Source organism: Cucurbita maxima, unplaced genomic scaffold (assembly GCF_002738345.1).
Source record: "Cucurbita maxima cultivar Rimu unplaced genomic scaffold, Cmax_1.0 Cma_Scf00019, whole genome shotgun sequence".
In the NCBI taxonomy this organism is placed as follows: Eukaryota; Viridiplantae; Streptophyta; class Magnoliopsida; order Cucurbitales; family Cucurbitaceae; genus Cucurbita; species Cucurbita maxima.
The window spans coordinates 3,744,323-3,763,755 of record NW_019272035.1 but is presented as its reverse complement, the minus strand read 5'-3'; the positions used below and the strand labels follow the sequence as shown (position 1 = coordinate 3,763,755).

The 19,433-nt window shown below is 39.4% G+C and overlaps 12 non-coding genes across 12 annotated transcripts; all 12 read right to left on the bottom strand.

Annotated features, from left to right (window-relative positions):
* Positions 1–9,269: 9,269 nt before the first annotated feature.
* TRNAV-AAC lies at positions 9,270–9,343 on the bottom strand. The gene has a single exon. It is a non-coding gene; the product is annotated as a tRNA-Val (tRNA).
* Positions 9,344–10,154: 811 nt separating this feature from the next.
* On the bottom strand, positions 10,155–10,228 carry TRNAV-AAC. Its single transcript has one exon. It is a non-coding gene; the product is annotated as a tRNA-Val (tRNA).
* Positions 10,229–11,026: 798 nt separating this feature from the next.
* TRNAV-AAC lies at positions 11,027–11,100 on the bottom strand. The gene has a single exon. It is a non-coding gene; the product is annotated as a tRNA-Val (tRNA).
* Positions 11,101–11,911: 811 nt separating this feature from the next.
* Positions 11,912–11,985, bottom strand: TRNAV-AAC. Its single transcript has one exon. It is a non-coding gene; the product is annotated as a tRNA-Val (tRNA).
* An 811-nt stretch (positions 11,986–12,796) lies between these two features.
* On the bottom strand, positions 12,797–12,870 carry TRNAV-AAC. The gene has a single exon. It is a non-coding gene; the product is annotated as a tRNA-Val (tRNA).
* An 811-nt stretch (positions 12,871–13,681) lies between these two features.
* TRNAV-AAC lies at positions 13,682–13,755 on the bottom strand. Its single transcript has one exon. It is a non-coding gene; the product is annotated as a tRNA-Val (tRNA).
* Positions 13,756–14,553: 798 nt separating this feature from the next.
* Positions 14,554–14,627, bottom strand: TRNAV-AAC. Its single transcript has one exon. It is a non-coding gene; the product is annotated as a tRNA-Val (tRNA).
* A 798-nt stretch (positions 14,628–15,425) lies between these two features.
* On the bottom strand, positions 15,426–15,499 carry TRNAV-AAC. The gene has a single exon. It is a non-coding gene; the product is annotated as a tRNA-Val (tRNA).
* Positions 15,500–16,310: 811 nt separating this feature from the next.
* Positions 16,311–16,384, bottom strand: TRNAV-AAC. Its single transcript has one exon. It is a non-coding gene; the product is annotated as a tRNA-Val (tRNA).
* Positions 16,385–17,182: 798 nt separating this feature from the next.
* TRNAV-AAC lies at positions 17,183–17,256 on the bottom strand. The gene has a single exon. It is a non-coding gene; the product is annotated as a tRNA-Val (tRNA).
* Positions 17,257–18,067: 811 nt separating this feature from the next.
* On the bottom strand, positions 18,068–18,141 carry TRNAV-AAC. Its single transcript has one exon. It is a non-coding gene; the product is annotated as a tRNA-Val (tRNA).
* An 811-nt stretch (positions 18,142–18,952) lies between these two features.
* Positions 18,953–19,026, bottom strand: TRNAV-AAC. Its single transcript has one exon. It is a non-coding gene; the product is annotated as a tRNA-Val (tRNA).
* Between the last annotated feature and the right edge of the window lie 407 nt (positions 19,027–19,433).

Here is a 19,433-nt window from a genome sequence, read left to right as displayed (position 1 = left end):
CCCTCTGAAATTTCGTAAAGATGCAAACTCTGAGCAAAAAGTGTCATGCATCAGTTACTACCAAGTAAGTGGCACTTTCGATTTATCTATGCTCATAGTATGCATGAAAGTATGATACAAGAAGCATGTTATAGAAATTTGAGCATGAAATGAGTTGATTTGATGTATGTAAGAGCACGTTAAGCGTTATGATGCACGTTTATCGAAGAATGAACTGTGGGGCTATGATATGACCGAAATTGAGAGCATACATTTAGTATGATATAAAACATGTTATAGGAAGCTGCTTATAAATGTTTGAGCATAGAATGAGCTGAGATGACACATGTTACTATGTATGTTACTGAAAGCGTACGCACTATCTTAAGAACTGAAATTGATGACTAGGTATCCATATTTAGATTGCTATGCTATGTCTCTATTTTCTATGTTTATGATGTATTGGTCGTAGAGGGACGATTAAGGGTTCGCCAACTAACCTCTAATTGTGAGTCTGATTCGATTTTCAGGGCTCCAGATAACCATATAACTGGCTTATTTTATTTTAAGACTTTTGACTTTACCTTGTGGGGACTACTGTGAAGTTTGTCTGTTAGCTTCTTGTAGTGAGCTTGTCACGAGTGGTAGGGTTCCACAATTGTACCTTATGAGTTATGCGATTATTGTTCATGCATGTGAGTTATGCGATTATACAAGGACGATAGGGGTGTTGTAAAAGCTTGAGTTGCTATTTTTATGTTTTAGTTCTTGAATTTCAGATCACAAATATGATCTTATGCCGATATTAGATCACTGATATGATCTTATGCCGCATTCTTTGTTTTGACATGATATTCTTCTTTCTGTTAGGATTTTATTTTTGTCTTCTATTAAGCATTGTACTGGCTATAAATATAGTCATTTTTCACATACTGAATTTCCTTCATTCTACAAATTTATTTTCATTAAATTTATCATTGGTATCAGAGCCTTGTCTCTTTGAGCTGCAGCTAAAGATGACTACTGAAGGTAGCTTTGTTCAACCAGCAATACCAAAGTTTGTTGGTCACTACGATCATTGGAGCATGTTAATGGATAACTTGTTTCGCTCTAAAGAATATAAGTAGTTAAGTCTGGGATTTCTGCTATAACATATGAGGCTGATTACTCAGATGAACAGAAGAATGAGGTAGCAGATCAGAAATGGAAAGACTTAAGAGCTAAGAACTACCTTTCCCATGCCATCGATCGCTCAATTCTGGAGACTATTTTGGATAAAGAAAGTTTGAAAGGAATTTGGGATTCAATGAAGAAAAAATTCCAAGGAAATACAAAGGTAAAACGAGCAAGGACTTTGAGACCTTTCATATGAAGGAAGGTGAGACTTTTTCTCTAATTTCTTTTCTCATACTCTCACCATTGCTAATAAAATGTGTTTTCATGATGAAAAGATGAGTGATTTTAGCATTACTCGAAAAATTCTGCACGTGACTTCAAAGTTTGATTACGTGACTTGCTCCATTGAAGAATCCAATGATTTGGACATCATGACCATTGATAATTTTCAGAGTAGTCTACTGGTCCATGAACAACGTATGCAAAGACATATTGTGGAAAAACAAACATTGAAGATCACTCTTGACAGCAGTACAAGGAGAACAAATCGTGGAGGTGACACATTTCGAGGTAGAGGATGAGGACGTGGGAGACCAGGTTTTAACAAAACTCTTCTCGAGTGTTTTTATTGTCATGACCTTGGCCATTTTCAGTATGAATGTCCCAAGAAGAATAAGAGAAAGGAATCACAAGCTCATTTTGCTGAACTTCTGAACTTCTGCTTCTCATTGCATATGTTGAAGATATGGTAGAACAAAACACAGACTCAACGGGTTGTTTGTTTGAAATTGAAGCTTTAGAAACTGTAACAACAAAATAATTGCTTCTTATGGCACATGTTGAAAAAGCAACAAAAGAAACCTTATGTCTCTTAGATTCAGCCTGGAGCAACCACATGTGTGGATATAAAGAATTCTTTTCAGAACTAGATGAAGGCTTTCGTAAATCTGTAATGATGGTGTTAATGTAACACATGAGGAAGTAATTTGGATCTTAAACACTCTAAGTACATCAATTGTAGTAAATTAGCTAGCATGTTCAAAAGCATTAAAACTAAAGGAGTTTTAGTACTAACATTTTGTAATTCAAATTTCTTTTTCCTCACGAACCAGTTTCGAAACACCACTAGTGTCTGACTAAACTTGGAATGAATTTAGTATAAGTGAAGAGAGAGTTTTGAAGGATTTTTCTCAAAGTTTTTCCAAGAAAAGAATATTTCTATGAGGGTTGATTATTCCATTTATAGAGTCATATTTGTATGTTCATCCAAAATTGAGATTACCAAATTTTGACACTCAAAATTTGGGGGTACATAGTCCGGGTTGGGTTGGGTTGAAGGATTTTTTTGACCCAATCCAAAAGTTCGGATTGGTTGGATTGGTAACCCAACCCAACCCAACCCAAAAAATTTCCCAACCCAACTCGAAAGGGTTCGAGTTGGTCCAAAAAAAATTTAATTTGTATGACCTAAAATAATAAAACAATTAATACCTATAAGTTGTAGATCAAAAGTATTAAACTCTCGATTGCACTCGTATTATCACCTATAAATATGTAAAGAATATTCATGAATTACTATTGCATTCTTAATTCCTACACAAGAAATAACATCTTAATCTCAAATATTTTACTTACATTGAAAAATAATTATTCTTGCATGACATTGGTGGAGCTTGAGAGTTCTTAAATCATTTGGAAAAATAAAATATAAATTTGATATAACAATATAAAATATCTTAACAAATAGACAATAAATAGATTTGGAGTTAACTGTCTCAATCTTAAAACAAATTTCTAAATCTTCAAGTTGTTGAGGAATATCTAAATATATTAATTTTCTACCGATCCAATTTTGTGTACATATCAGAGCTTCCACTGTTTTAGGTGTCAAAGAACTCCTAAAAGAATCAAGAATCCTCCCACACGTACTCAATGCTAATTTAGAAGATACAGTCGACACTGGAACGGCTAAAACATCTTGGGCAAGTTTTGATAAAACTCTATATTTAAACTCATTTGCTTTCCACCATGACAAAACATCAAAATTATTGTCAAGTTCTTCACTATATGTAGATCCAAAATGATGAATGGGATTGTGGCACTTCACTCGCCGCCAATGCGTCAGATAAATATCGATCCTCATCATTCTTTAACTCGAGTGAATTTTACTCTTCTTTTCTTCGTTTGTATCTTGCTGATACTAATATTGAGCCACTCAAATTCACTTCATCAATTGTGTCCATCTTCATACTCATGGACTTAGAAGTGAGTCTTGATTCAGATTGGTGATGATTTTGAGCATTATCATAAAACTTGTAGTAATTATACAAACGAATTAAATAATTCTTTATGTCATCCACCATCACTTTAGCCATAGCATCTTCATAAATATTCGAAAAGGAAAATGATATGTAATCCAATTTGTAACGAGGATCGAGTACCACTGCTATGAATATCAACCTATTAATTCTTTCCACCGAGCCCCAATATTTGTTATACTTAACTTTTATATTATAAGTCATATAAAGAACCACTTATCTTCGTAGTGACATCATAGAAAACCTTCAAAAACTTTTCAAACACTGTAACGTTTTTCCAATCATCAATGGTTGGTGATCCTATTCTTTTGTTTCCATGATCCCCTTGTTAAGGATAGTTGACTATTCATTATGAGGCAAATATATAGATATTTGTCTTACATTAGTGCTTACCATATTTGCTCTTTTATTTTCATTTATTATTCTTTCTTTTTAATGTTATTTTCATATTATTTGTAATTTACTATATTTCTGTATTCGGTAAATGATTATAAATAAGAGAAGTCTCCCCACCATTTAGGTATGGTGGATTCAACAAACATTTACACGGTATCAGAGCCCTTTTGGTTTAACAACCCTGATTCTTTCTTCTCTATGGCTTCCTAATCCTCTTATCATCTTCTTTCTTTCAATACTCTAATCCATATGATCATCATCAAACTTTCTTCCTCCAATTATCTTCTTTGAAAAAGCCAACTTCTCCCTCTCTTTGAGAGTCAAGACATGCTGGGCTATGTTGATGGAACTATGGTTCCACCACCTCGCTTTGAACCAGAAACCTCCTCAACACTCAACCCCAAATATTTGACGTGGAGAGTAACCGATCAACGACTTCTCTGTCTCCTGCTCTCCTCTCTCACCGAGGAAGCCATGGCTGTTGTCGTTGGTCTCTCTACTGCACGTGATGTTTGGCTTGCGTTGGAAACTGCGTTCAGCCATCATTCAAAAGCTTGTGAACTAAGACTCAAGGATGACTTGCAGTTGATGAAACATGGCACCAAACCGGTTGCTGAGTATGCCCGTGCCTTCAAAAAAATTTGTGACCAACTTCATGCCATTGGCAAACCCGTCGAGGACATTGATAAAGTGCACTGGTTCCTTCGTGGACTCGACACCGAATTTTCAGTTTTTTCTACTACTCAGATGGCTCTCCCCCCTATCCCTTGTTTTGTAGATTTAGTCTCTAAAGCTGAAAGTTTTGAGTTGTTCCAGCGTTCCCTTGAGTCCTCTGACTCCATTCCTACAGCATTGACAGCCACTAACCGTGGTCGCACCCATGGAAGCCACCCTGCTTCCTTTAGCAACTAGCGAGGTCGTTCTTATTCTCACAAAAACAACTCTTCCAATCGAGGACAAACCCACTCAAGTCAGGGTCGTCGACCACCTCACTGCCAAATATGCCGCAAAGAGGGCCATTATGCTGACTGCTGCAACCAACGGTATGTTCGACTTAATTCTTCTTATGCTCACCTTGCTGAAGCCTTTTAACACGTCATATTCTATTGCTAAGCCCGATGTTGTTGATTGGTTTCTGGACACTAGGGCTTCGACCCATATGACTGCCGACCCATCTATTTTGGATTAGTCTAAAAATTACATGGGTAAGGACTGTGATTGTAGGAAACGGTGCATCCCTACCCATTACCCACACCGATACTCTTTCTCCTATTTCAAATATTCACTTATTAGATGTCTTGGTTGTCCCTCACCTCACTAAAAATCTTCTTTCCATAAGTAAATTAACGTCTGATTTTCCTCTCTCCGTTACATTTACTAATATCTTATTACTATCCAGAATTGTCAAACAGAAAGGGTGGTGGCAACCGATAAAAGAGATGGAGGGCTATATGTGCTGGAGCGCAGCAACTCTGCTTTTATTTCTAGAAACAAATCTTTACGTGGTTTATATAATTTATGGCATGCTCGTCTGGGTCATGTGAATCATTTTGTTATTTTTTTTTAAATAGAAAAGATCATCTTTCTCTTACGTCTTTAGTGCCTTCTCCATCATTATGTAATACTTATCAGCTTGCGAAAAGTCATTGATTGCCTTATTCCCGCAAGGAATGTAGGTCGTCTCATGTGTTAGATCTTATTCATTGTGATCTTTGGGGTTCTTCTCCCATCAAATCAAATTTGGATTTTCTTTATTATGTTATTTTTATTGATGATTATTCTCCATTCACTTGGCTTTACCCTTTAAAATTTAAATCTGATTTCTTTGATATTTTTTTTCAATTTCAAAATTTTGTGGAAAATCAATATTATTCTCGTATCAAGATATTTCAAAGCGATGGAGGTACAAAATTTACTAGCACTTGTTTCAAAACTCATTTATGTAATTCTGGCATCCACCATCAACTCTCTTGTCCATCTACACCTGCTCAAAATGGTCGTGCTGAGAGAAAACTTCGTCATGTGACTGAGACTGACTTGGTCCTTCTCTTTCACTCTCACCTTTCTCCTCGTTTTTTGGTTGACGCCTTCAGCACTGCAGCTTATATTATCAACTGGTTGCCTACTCCACTTCTTGAAGGTAAGTCACCCTTTGAACTCCTTTATGGCTACACTCCACATTATGACAATTTTCATCCCTTTGGTTGTCGTGTTTATCCTTATTTGCGTGATTATATGTCTAACAAGCTTTCTCCCCGCAGCATTCCTTGTATTTTTTTGGGTTATAGTCCTACTCATAAAGGGTTCCACTATCTTGATCCCGCCACCACTAAGCTATATATCACCCGCCATTCTCAATTTGATGAAACTCACTTTCCTGCTATCCCTAGCTCCTAAGCCAACCTCTTTCCTCTATTCCTATTTCAAATTTCTTGGAACCCCATCTTTATCATATTGATTCATCCCCCCTACCACTTCATCATCGCACATTCCTCGATCCAGTTCATCCCAGTGTGATATTTGTTCTGACATTGTGGATGAGTTTGTGCTGGTTGATACTTCTCTTGCAGGTTCCACTTTGCCACCCTCGACTTCTAATTCAACCTCTATTGAACCTACTGTTGATTCCTCTTCTTTGGGCACTCATCCTATGATCACACGAGCCAAAGATGGTATATTCAAGACTCGTCATCCAGAAAATCTTGGTTTTTTGGGCTCATCTGGACTTCTTTCTGCTCTTCTTGCATCCACTGAGCCAAAAGGATTCAAATCTGCGGCTAAGAATCCTACTTGGGTGGCTGCCATGGATGAAGAAATTCGAGCGTTACAACAAAATGATACTTGAACTTTGGTTCCTCGCCCTGCCAACACCAACATCGAGGGCTCTAAATGGGTGTTTCGTATTAAATATTTGCCTGATGAATCTGACGAGCGTTTCGAGACTCGTCTTGTTGCCAAAGATTATACTCAGGTTCCTAATTTTGACTACACTAGCACTTTCAGTCTTGTTGTCAAAGCTACCACTGTCCGTGTTGTACTCTTTATTGCAGTCACAAATAAATGGCCTCTTCGACAACTTGATGTCAAAAATGCTTTTCTCAATGACAACTTGATGTTAAAAAATATCTCAATGGAACTCTTTAATGCGCTTAACCGCCTCTGCCGCCTCACTTTTCGCTTGCAGCAGGGTCAACCACATGAAGCGGCTTTTGCCCCACGATGTGTGTGTTATTCCAATGGTTTTTCTTGGATTTAGATTTTCTATTTTGAATTTTTATGGTACGGAAACGAAAAGACTGGAAAGAATGGACAAGAGATGAAAATCTCCCTACAATCAATGATACATGAATGATAGAAAAATTTTCGGATCAAAACCTTACATCAATGGTACACGATGTGTGTGTTATTCCAATGGTTTTTCTTGGTCTCTTTATTTCAAATTTTTGGTCTCTTTACTTGCAACGAGAACTTGCTATATCCACTATAGAACCATTAACTAAAATATGTCTATGATTAACTAATTGGCGGGCTTGAGGAATAGTCGAAGCCATACCCAATCGAAAAAGGATGTTATCCAAACGCATTTCAAGTAATTGTAGTAAAACTTGACCCATTGATCCTTTGGCTTTTCCGGCGATGCGAATGTATTTAAGTAATTGTCGTTCTATAAGACCATAATGAAAACGCAATTTTTGTTTTTCTTCTAAACGAATACGATATTGAGATTTTTTACCGGAACGCGATTGGTTTTTAAGATCGTTTCCGGTTTTGGGCCTTTTACTAGTTAGTCCCGGTAAAGCCCCCAGACGGCGTATTTTTTTGAAACGAGGCCCTCTGTAACGCGACATAAAGACTCCTTATTTTATTTAAATTTCATAAACCTAAATTAAAACTAAATGATAAATATGATAATTGAAGTGAAATCCAGTAAAGTATTGTACAACAAAACAAACACTAATTAGATGACTTTGATCAATATACGAATCCTATTGTATCTGTATATGATACACAAAAGTAAGAGATGACTTTGAAAAAGGGGAAGAAGTCATCTCTTCTTCTCACATTAAGCCTCCACTCACGCTTTATTAACATTTTCTTCTACTCAAACCTGAGACCTGTGTGTTGTTAAGTTGACACTCTAACCACCTAAGCTATTCAACTTGATTATTGATAAGATTGGCTCCTTCGAAATGATATACCATTGTTGGCTTCAACCTGGCTCTGCTACCACTTGATGACTCTGGCAATTCGGAAGAAAACGTCGACGAAAAAACTAGCCGTAGCCGAAGGTTTCTTCGAAAGAAAAAATAGTAGAAGTAAAAGGAGAGAGGAGAGAGATTTGCTGAAGACTCGATGTTTTATTTCTATTCAGTTGAATTCTTTAAATAGAAAAGTCTGGCGAAGACTTCGCCTTGGCCAAAAATTGCAGCTAGAATTAAGCTCTTCCATGGGCGTGAATTCAGAAGTTTTGAGACGTCAAAACAACCTAATTGAATAGAGAAGTTCGCATTGACGACGCCATTCCTCTCACTCTGAGATAGCCTCGAAATAGTCGTGGATGTAGAAGACCACTAGCAGTGCTGCTTTCACCATTAAAATATCTATGACCCACAAGCTCATAGCCCAACAACCCACGATCCATTCCCGAACACACAGTACTGCCCACAAGGTCAACCAAACTATAGAGTTAAACCCAAACTTCCTGGAGCCTAGAGAAAAGCCCGTGGAAACCTACCTGGAACTGGATGCGATGAGAGCCTACAAGTAGGGTGCTCACCGAGTACTTTTTTACTCACTGCATTTTAGATTTCTTTTTCAGGTCTTCGCTAACTGTCGCTCGAGGTGGGGGAGCGTTTGAGAGCTGCATTGTCACTTGAGGGTGTTTATGAGTGTCGACCCGATATGTGTACTTTGGGTCGTTTATATTTCGTTCGAAGCAGTACCCCAAACCCTTGCTCCGTTTGTAACAACTCTATAACAACACATGGTTTGCATTGTCTTTCAATTTGTTCTAGTCGAGGTGTTGTTTGATTTTAAATTGCACTATCTGAATGTTTAATTTAATTTTACTTTTAGTTTTATTTGCGTCACGGTTTGAGATTTGAAGCCTCGAAAATCACGTCACGAAAGACTCAATGACTCTTCGTCTAGCGAAAATGGTCTGTTGGACCAATCAACCTAGACCTCTGATACTAAGTTTAGTTCATAAATTTCTAGGCTAAATCAAGCATATAACGTGCTCACATCATTCCGCCTTAGTCCTTGTTTGTTCGTTCAGGTATTTCTCCAATAAAAGTCCAAACAATTAATTACATGCTCAATGTGTGTTCGAGGGCACGGTTCGAGGGCACGGTTCTCGGGCTTATCAAGCTCTAAGGCTCTTGAACTTCGTCGTAGAGGTCTAAAATGAATCGAGATTGTAAATATAAAAATAAAAATAAAAATAAAAATTGCAAAAGATGGCGTCGCCCAGACTTGAACTGGAGACCTTCAGTGTGTTAGACTGACGTGATAACCAACTACACCACGACACCGTCGGAAGCCTCCCCAGAAGGTCAACCAAACTATAGAGTTAAACCCAAACTTCCTGGAGCCTAGAGAAAAGCCCGTGGAAACCTACCTGGAACTGGATGCGATGAGAGCCTACAAGTAGGGTGCTCACCGAGTACTTTTTTACTCACTGCATTTTAGATTTCTTTTTCAGGTCTTCGCTAACTGTCGCTCGAGGTGGGGGAGCGTTTGAGAGCTGCATTGTCACTTGAGGGTGTTTATGAGTGTCGACCCGATATGTGTACTTTGGGTCGTTTATATTTCGTTCGAAGCAGTACCCCAAACCCTTGCTCCGTTTGTAACAACTCTATAACAACACATGGTTTGCATTGTCTTTCAATTTGTTCTAGTCGAGGTGTTGTTTGATTTTAAATTGCACTATCTGAATGTTTAATTTAATTTTACTTTTAGTTTTATTTGCGTCACGGTTTGAGATTTGAAGCCTCGAAAATCACGTCACGAAAGACTCAATGACTCTTCGTCTAGCGAAAATGGTCTGTTGGACCAATCAACCTAGACCTCTGATACTAAGTTTAGTTCATAAATTTCTAGGCTAAATCAAGCATATAACGTGCTCACATCATTCCGCCTTAGTCCTTGTTTGTTCGTTCAGGTATTTCTCCAATAAAAGTCCAAACAATTAATTACATGCTCAATGTGTGTTCGAGGGCACGGTTCGAGGGCTCGGTTCTCGGGCTTATCAAGCTCTAAGGCTCTTGAACTTCGTCGTAGAGGTCTAAAATGAATCGAGATTGTAAATATAAAAATAAAAATAAAAATAAAAATTGCAAAAGATGGCGTCGCCCAGACTTGAACTGGAGACCTTCAGTGTGTTAGACTGACGTGATAACCAACTACACCACGACACCGTCGGAAGCCTCCCCAGAAGGTCAACCAAACTATAGAGTTAAACCCAAACTTCCTGGAGCCTAGAGAAAAGCCCGTGGAAACCTACCTGGAACTGGATGCGATGAGAGCCTACAAGTAGGGTGCTCACCGAGTACTTTTTTACTCACTGCATTTTAGATTTCTTTTTCAGGTCTTCGCTAACTGTCGCTCGAGGTGGGGGAGCGTTTGAGAGCTGCATTGTCACTTGAGGGTGTTTATGAGTGTCGACCCGATATGTGTACTTTGGGTCTTTTATATTTCGTTCGAAGCAGTACCCCAAACCCTTGCTCCGTTTGTAACAACTCTATAACAACACATGGTTTGCATTGTCTTTCAATTTGTTCTAGTCGAGGTGTTGTTTGATTTTAAATTGCACTATCTGAATGTTTAATTTAATTTTACTTTTAGTTTTATTTGCGTCACGGTTTGAGATTTGAAGCCTCGAAAATCACGTCACGAAAGACTCAATGACTCTTCGTCTAGCGAAAATGGTCTGTTGGACCAATCAACCTAGACCTCTGATACTAAGTTTAGTTCATAAATTTGTAGGCTAAATCAAGCATATAACGTGCTCACATCATTCCGCCTTAGTCCTTGTTTGTTCGTTCAGGTATTTCTCCAATAAAAGTCCAAACAATTAATTACATGCTCAATGTGTGTTCGAGGGCACGGTTCGAGGGCTTATCAAGCTCTAAGGCTCTTGAACTTCGTCGTAGAGGTCTAAAATGAATCGAGATTGTAAATATAAAAATAAAAATAAAAATAAAAATTGCAAAAGATGGCGTCGCCCAGACTTGAACTGGAGACCTTCAGTGTGTTAGACTGACGTGATAACCAACTACACCACGAAACCGTAGAAAGCCTCCCCAGAAGGTCAACCAAACTATAGAGTTAAACCCAAACTTCCTGGAGCCTAGAGAAAAGCCCGTGGAAACCTACCTGGAACTGGATGCGATGAGAGCCTACAAGTAGGGTGCTCACCGAGTACTTTTTTACTCACTGCATTTTAGATTTCTTTTTCAGGTCTTCGCTAACTGTCGCTCGAGGTGGGGGAGCGTTTGAGAGCTGCATTGTCACTTGAGGGTGTTTATGAGTGTCGACCCGATATGTGTACTTTGGGTCGTTTATATTTCGTTCGAAGCAGTACCCCAAACCCTTGCTCCGTTTGTAACAACTCTATAACAACACATGGTTTGCATTATCTTTCAATTTGTTCTAGTCGAGGTGTTGTTTGATTTTAAATTGCACTATCTGAATGTTTAATTTAATTTTACTTTTAGTTTTATTTGCGTCACGGTTTGAGATTTGAAGCCTCGAAAATCACGTCACGAAAGACTCAATGACTCTTCGTCTAGCGAAAATGGTCTGTTGGACCAATCAACCTAGACCTCTGATACTAAGTTTAGTTCATAAATTTCTAGGCTAAATCAAGCATATAACGTGCTCACATCATTCCGCCTTAGTCCTTGTTTGTTCGTTCAGGTATTTCTCCAATAAAAGTCCAAACAATTAATTACATGCTCAATGTGTGTTCGAGGGCACGGTTCGAGGGCACGGTTCTCGGGCTTATCAAGCTCTAAGGCTCTTGAACTTCGTCGTAGAGGTCTAAAATGAATCGAGATTGTAAATATAAAAATAAAAATAAAAATAAAAATTGCAAAAGATGGCGTCGCCCAGACTTGAACTGGAGACCTTCAGTGTGTTAGACTGACGTGATAACCAACTACACCACGACACCGTCGGAAGCCTCCCCAGAAGGTCAACCAAACTATAGAGTTAAACCCAAACTTCCTGGAGCCTAGAGAAAAGCCCGTGGAAACCTACCTGGAACTGGATGCGATGAGAGCCTACAAGTAGGGTGCTCACCGAGTACTTTTTTACTCACTGCATTTTAGATTTCTTTTTCAGGTCTTCGCTAACTGTCGCTCGAGGTGGGGGAGCGTTTGAGAGCTGCATTGTCACTTGAGGGTGTTTATGAGTGTCGACCCGATATGTGTACTTTGGGTCGTTTATATTTCGTTCGAAGCAGTACCACAAACCCTTGCTCCGTTTGTAACAACTCTATAACAACACATGGTTTGCATTGTCTTTCAATTTGTTCTAGTCGAGGTGTTGTTTGATTTTAAATTGCATTATCTGAATGTTTAATTTAATTTTACTTTTAGTTTTATTTGCGTCACGGTTTGAGATTTGAAGCCTCGAAAATCACGTCACGAAAGACTCAATGACTCTTCGTCTAGCGAAAATGGTTTGTTGGACCAATCAACCTAGACCTCTGATACTAAGTTTAGTTCATAAATTTCTAGGCTAAATCAAGCATATAACGTGCTCACATCATTCCGCCTTAGTCCTTGTTTGTTCGTTCAGGTATTTCTCCAATAAAAGTCCAAACAATTAATTACATGCTCAATGTGTGTTCGAGGGCACGGTTCGAGGGCACGGTTCTCGGGCTTATCAAGCTCTAAGGCTCTTGAACTTCGTCGTAGAGGTCTAAAATGAATCGAGATTGTAAATATAAAAATAAAAATAAAAATAAAAATTGCAAAAGATGGCGTCGCCCAGACTTGAACTGGAGACCTTCAGTGTGTTAGACTGACGTGATAACCAACTACACCACGACACCGTCGGAAGCCTCCCCAGAAGGTCAACCAAACTATAGAGTTAAACCCAAACTTCCTGGAGCCTAGAGAAAAGCCCGTGGAAACCTACCTGGAACTGGATGCGATGAGAGCCTACAAGTAGGGTGCTCACCGAGTACTTTTTTACTCACTGCATTTTAGATTTCTTTTTCAGGTCTTCGCTAACTGTCGCTCGAGGTGGGGGAGCGTTTGAGAGCTGCATTGTCACTTGAGGGTGTTTATGAGTGTCGACCCGATATGTGTACTTTGGGTCTTTTATATTTCGTTCGAAGCAGTACCCCAAACCCTTGCTCCGTTTGTAACAACTCTATAACAACACATGGTTTGCATTGTCTTTCAATTTGTTCTAGTCGAGGTGTTGTTTGATTTTAAATTGCACTATCTGAATGTTTAATTTAATTTTACTTTTAGTTTTATTTGCGTCACGGTTTGAGATTTGAAGCCTCGAAAATCACGTCACGAAAGACTCAATGACTCTTCGTCTAGCGAAAATGGTCTGTTGGACCAATCAACCTAGACCTCTGATACTAAGTTTAGTTCATAAATTTCTAGGCTAAATCAAGCATATAACGTGCTCACATCATTCCGCCTTAGTCCTTGTTTGTTCGTTCAGGTATTTCTCCAATAAAAGTCCAAACAATTAATTATATGCTCAATGTGTGTTCGAGGGCACGGTTCGAGGGCACGGTTCTCGGGCTTATCAAGCTCTAAGGCTCTTGAACTTCGTCGTAGAGGTCTAAAATGAATCGAGATTGTAAATATAAAAATAAAAATAAAAATAAAAATTGCAAAAGATGGCGTCGCCCAGACTTGAACTGGAGACCTTCAGTGTGTTAGACTGACGTGATAACCAACTACACCACGACACCGTCGGAAGCCTCCCCAGAAGGTCAACCAAACTATAGAGTTAAACCCAAACTTCCTGGAGCCTAGAGAAAAGCCCGTGGAAACCTACCTGGAACTGGATGCGATGAGAGCCTACAAGTAGGGTGCTCACCGAGTACTTTTTTACTCACTGCATTTTAGATTTCTTTTTCAGGTCTTCGCTAACTGTCGCTCGAGGTGGGGGAGCGTTTGAGAGCTGCATTGTCACTTGAGGGTGTTTATGAGTGTCGACCCGATATGTGTACTTTGGGTCTTTTATATTTCGTTCGAAGCAGTACCCCAAACCCTTGCTCCGTTTGTAACAACTCTATAACAACACATGGTTTGCATTGTCTTTCAATTTGTTCTAGTCGAGGTGTTGTTTGATTTTAAATTGCACTATCTGAATGTTTAATTTAATTTTACTTTTAGTTTTATTTGCGTCACGGTTTGAGATTTGAAGCCTCGAAAATCACGTCACGAAAGACTCAATGACTCTTCGTCTAGCGAAAATGGTCTGTTGGACCAATCAACCTAGACCTCTGATACTAAGTTTAGTTCATAAATTTCTAGGCTAAATCAAGCATATAACGTGCTCACATCATTCCGCCTTAGTCCTTGTTTGTTCGTTCAGGTATTTCTTCAATAAAAGTCCAAACAATTAATTACATGCTCAATGTGTGTTCGAGGGCACGGTTCGAGGGCTTATCAAGCTCTAAGGCTCTTGAACTTCGTCGTAGAGGTCTAAAATGAATCGAGATTGTAAATATAAAAATAAAAATAAAAATAAAAATTGCAAAAGATGGCGTTGCCCAGACTTGAACTGGAGACCTTCAGTGTGTTAGACTGACGTGATAACCAACTACACCACGACACCGTCGGAAGCCTCCCCAGAAGGTCAACCAAACTATAGAGTTAAACCCAAACTTCCTGGAGCCTAGAGAAAAGCCCGTGGAAACCTACCTGGAACTGGATGCGATGAGAGCCTACAAGTAGGGTGCTCACCGAGTACTTTTTTACTCACTGCATTTTAGATTTCTTTTTCAGGTCTTCGCTAACTGTCGCTCGAGGTGGGGGAGCGTTTGAGAGCTGCATTGTCACTTGAGGGTGTTTATGAGTGTCGACCCGATATGTGTACTTTGGGTCGTTTATATTTCGTTCGAAGCAGTACCCCAAACCCTTGCTCCGTTTGTAACAACTCTATAACAACACATGGTTTGCATTGTCTTTCAATTTGTTCTAGTCGAGGTGTTGTTTGATTTTAAATTGCACTATCTAAATGTTTAATTTAATTTTACTTTTAGTTTTATTTGCGTCACGGTTTGAGATTTGAAGCCTCGAAAATCACGTCACGAAAGACTCAATGACTCTTCGTCTAGCGAAAATGGTCTGTTGGACCAATCAACCTAGACCTCTGATACTAAGTTTAGTTCATAAATTTCTAGGCTAAATCAAGCATATAACGTGCTCACATCATTCCGCCTTAGTCCTTGTTTGTTTGTTCAGGTATTTCTCCAATAAAAGTCCAAACAATTAATTACATGCTCAATGTGTGTTCGAGGGCACGGTTCGAGGGCTTATCAAGCTCTAAGGCTCTTGAACTTCGTCGTAGAGGTCTAAAATGAATCGAGATTGTAAATATAAAAATAAAAATAAAAATAAAAATTGCAAAAGATGGCGTCGCCCAGACTTGAACTGGAGACCTTCAGTGTGTTAGACTGACGTGATAACCAACTACACCACGACACCGTCGGAAGCCTCCCCAGAAGGTCAACCAAACTATAGAGTTAAACCCAAACTTCCTGGAGCCTAGAGAAAAGCCCGTGGAAACCTACCTGGAACTGGATGCGATGAGAGCCTACAAGTAGGGTGCTCACCGAGTACTTTTTTACTCACTGCATTTTAGATTTCTTTTTCAGGTCTTCGCTAACTGTCGCTCGAGGTGGGGGAGCGTTTGAGAGCTGCATTGTCACTTGAGGGTGTTTATGAGTGTCGACCCGATATGTGTACTTTGGGTCGTTTATATTTCGTTCGAAGCAGTACCCCAAACCCTTGCTCCGTTTGTAACAACTCTATAACAACACATGGTTTGCATTGTCTTTCAATTTGTTCTAGTCGAGGTGTTGTTTGATTTTAAATTGCACTATCTGAATGTTTAATTTAATTTTACTTTTAGTTTTATTTGCGTCACGGTTTGAGATTTGAAGCCTCGAAAATCACGTCACGAAAGACTCAATGACTCTTCGTCTAGCGAAAATGGTCTGTTGGACCAATCAACCTAGACCTCTGATACTAAGTTTAGTTCATAAATTTCTAGGCTAAATCAAGCATATAACGTGCTCACATCATTCCGCCTTAGTCCTTGTTTGTTCGTTCAGGTATTTCTCCAATAAAAGTCCAAACAATTAATTACATGCTCAATGTGTGTTCGAGGGCACGGTTCGAGGGCACGGTTCTCGGGCTTATCAAGCTCTAAGGCTCTTGAACTTCGTCGTAGAGGTCTAAAATGAATCGAGATTGTAAATATAAAAATAAAAATAAAAATAAAAATTGCAAAAGATGGCGTCGCCCAGACTTGAACTGGAGACCTTCAGTGTGTTAGACTGACGTGATAACCAACTACACCACGACACCGTCGGAAGCCTCCCCAGAAGGTCAACCAAACTATAGAGTTAAACCCAAACTTCCTGGAGCCTAGAGAAAAGCCCGTGGAAACCTACCTGGAACTGGATGCGATGAGAGCCTACAAGTAGGGTGCTCACCGAGTACTTTTTTACTCACTGCATTTTAGATTTCTTTTTCAGGTCTTCGCTAACTGTCGCTCGAGGTGGGGGAGCGTTTGAGAGCTGCATTGTCACTTGAGGGTGTTTATGAGTGTCGACCCGATATGTGTACTTTGGGTCTTTTATATTTCGTTCGAAGCAGTACCCCAAACCCTTGCTCCGTTTGTAACAACTCTATAACAACACATGGTTTGCATTGTCTTTCAATTTGTTCTAGTCGAGGTGTTGTTTGATTTTAAATTGCACTATCTGAATGTTTAATTTAATTTTACTTTTAGTTTTATTTGCGTCACGGTTTGAGATTTGAAGCCTCGAAAATCACGTCACGAAAGACTCAATGACTCTTCGTCTAGCGAAAATGGTCTGTTGGACCAATCAACCTAGACCTCTGATACTAAGTTTAGTTCATAAATTTCTAGGCTAAATCAAGCATATAACGTGCTCACATCATTCCGCCTTAGTCCTTGTTTGTTCGTTCAGGTATTTCTTCAATAAAAGTCCAAACAATTAATTACATGCTCAATGTGTGTTCGAGGGCACGGTTCGAGGGCTTATCAAGCTCTAAGGCTCTTGAACTTCGTCGTAGAGGTCTAAAATGAATCGAGATTGTAAATATAAAAATAAAAATAAAAATAAAAATTGCAAAAGATGGCGTCGCCCAGACTTGAACTGGAGACCTTCAGTGTGTTAGACTGACGTGATAACCAACTACACCACGACACCGTCGGAAGCCTCCCCAGAAGGTCAACCAAACTATAGAGTTAAACCCAAACTTCCTGGAGCCTAGAGAAAAGCCCGTGGAAACCTACCTGGAACTGGATGCGATGAGAGCCTACAAGTAGGGTGCTCACCGAGTACTTTTTTACTCACTGCATTTTAGATTTCTTTTTCAGGTCTTCGCTAACTGTCGCTCGAGGTGGGGGAGCGTTTGAGAGCTGCATTGTCACTTGAGGGTGTTTATGAGTGTCGACCCGATATGTGTACTTTGGGTCGTTTATATTTCGTTCGAAGCAGTACCCCAAACCCTTGCTCCGTTTGTAACAACTCTATAACAACACATGGTTTGCATTGTCTTTCAATTTGTTCTAGTCGAGGTGTTGTTTGATTTTAAATTGCACTATCTGAATGTTTAATTTAATTTTACTTTTAGTTTTATTTGCGTCACGGTTTGAGATTTGAAGCCTCGAAAATCACGTCACGAAAGACTCAATGACTCTTCGTCTAGCGAAAATGGTCTGTTGGACCAATCAACCTAGACCTCTGATACTAAGTTTAGTTCATAAATTTCTAGGCTAAATCAAGCATATAACGTGCTCACATCATTCCGCCTTAGTCCTTGTTTGTTCGTTCAGGTATTTCTCCAATAAAAGTCCAAACAATTAATTACATGCTCAATGTGTGTTCGAGGGCACGGTTCGAGGGCTCGGTTCTCGGGCTTATCAAGCTCTAAGGCTCTTGAACTTCGTCGTAGAGGTCTAAAATGAATCGAGATTGTAAATATAAAAATAAAAATAAAAATAAAAATTGCAAAAGATGGCGTCGCCCAGACTTGAACTGGAGACCTTCAGTGTGTTAGACTGACGTGATAACCAACTACACCACGACACCGTCGGAAGCCTCCCCAGAAGGTCAACCAAACTATAGAGTTAAACCCAAACTTCCTGGAGCCTAGAGAAAAGCCCGTGGAAACCTACCTGGAACTGGATGCGATGAGAGCCTACAAGTAGGGTGCTCACCGAGTACTTTTTTACTCACTGCATTTTAGATTTCTTTTTCAGGTCTTCGCTAACTGTCGCTCGAGGTGGGGGAGCGTTTGAGAGCTGCATTGTCACTTGAGGGTGTTTATGAGTGTCGACCCGATATGTGTACTTTGGGTCTTTTATATTTCGTTCGAAGCAGTACCCCAAACCCTTGCTCCGTTTGTAACAACTCTATAACAACACATGGTTTGCATTGTCTTTCAATTTGTTCTAGTCGAGGTGTTGTTTGATTTTAAATTGCACTATCTGAATGTTTAATTTAATTTTACTTTTAGTTTTATTTGCGTCACGGTTTGAGATTTGAAGCCTCGAAAATCACGTCACGAAAGACTCAATGACTCTTCGTCTAGCGAAAATGGTCTGTTGGACCAATCAACCTAGACCTCTGATACTAAGTTTAGTTCATAAATTTCTAGGCTAAATCAAGCATATAACGTGCTCACATCATTCCGCCTTAGTCCTTGTTTGTTCGTTCAGGTATTTCTCCAATAAAAGTCCAAACAATTAATTACATGCTCAATGTGTGTTCGAGGGCACGGTTCGAGGGCACGGTTCTCGGGCTTATCAAGCTCTAAGGCTCTTGAACTTCGTCGTAGAGGTCTAAAATGAATCGAGATTGTAAATATAAAAATAAAAATAAAAATAAAAATTGCAAAAGATGGCGTCGCCCAGACTTGAACTGGAGACCTTCAGTGTGTTAGACTGACGTGATAACCAACTACACCACGACACCGTCGGAAGCCTCCCCAGAAGGTCAACCAAACTATAGAGTTAAACCCAAACTTCCTGGAGCCTAGAGAAAAGCCCGTGGAAACCTACCTGGAACTGGATGCGATGAGAGCCTACAAGTAGGGTGCTCACCGAGTACTTTTTTACTCACTGCATTTTAGATTTCTTTTTCAGGTCTTCGCTAACTGTCGCTCGAGGTGGGGGAGCGTTTGAGAGCTGCATTGTCACTTGAGGGTGTTTATGAGTGTCGACCCGATATGTGTACTTTGGGTCTTTTATATTTCGTTCGAAGCAGTACCCCAAACCCTTGCTCCGTTTGTAACAACTCTATAACAACACATGGTTTGCATTGTCTTTCAATTTGTTCTAGTCGAGGTGTTGTTTGATTTTAAATTGCACTATCTGAATGTT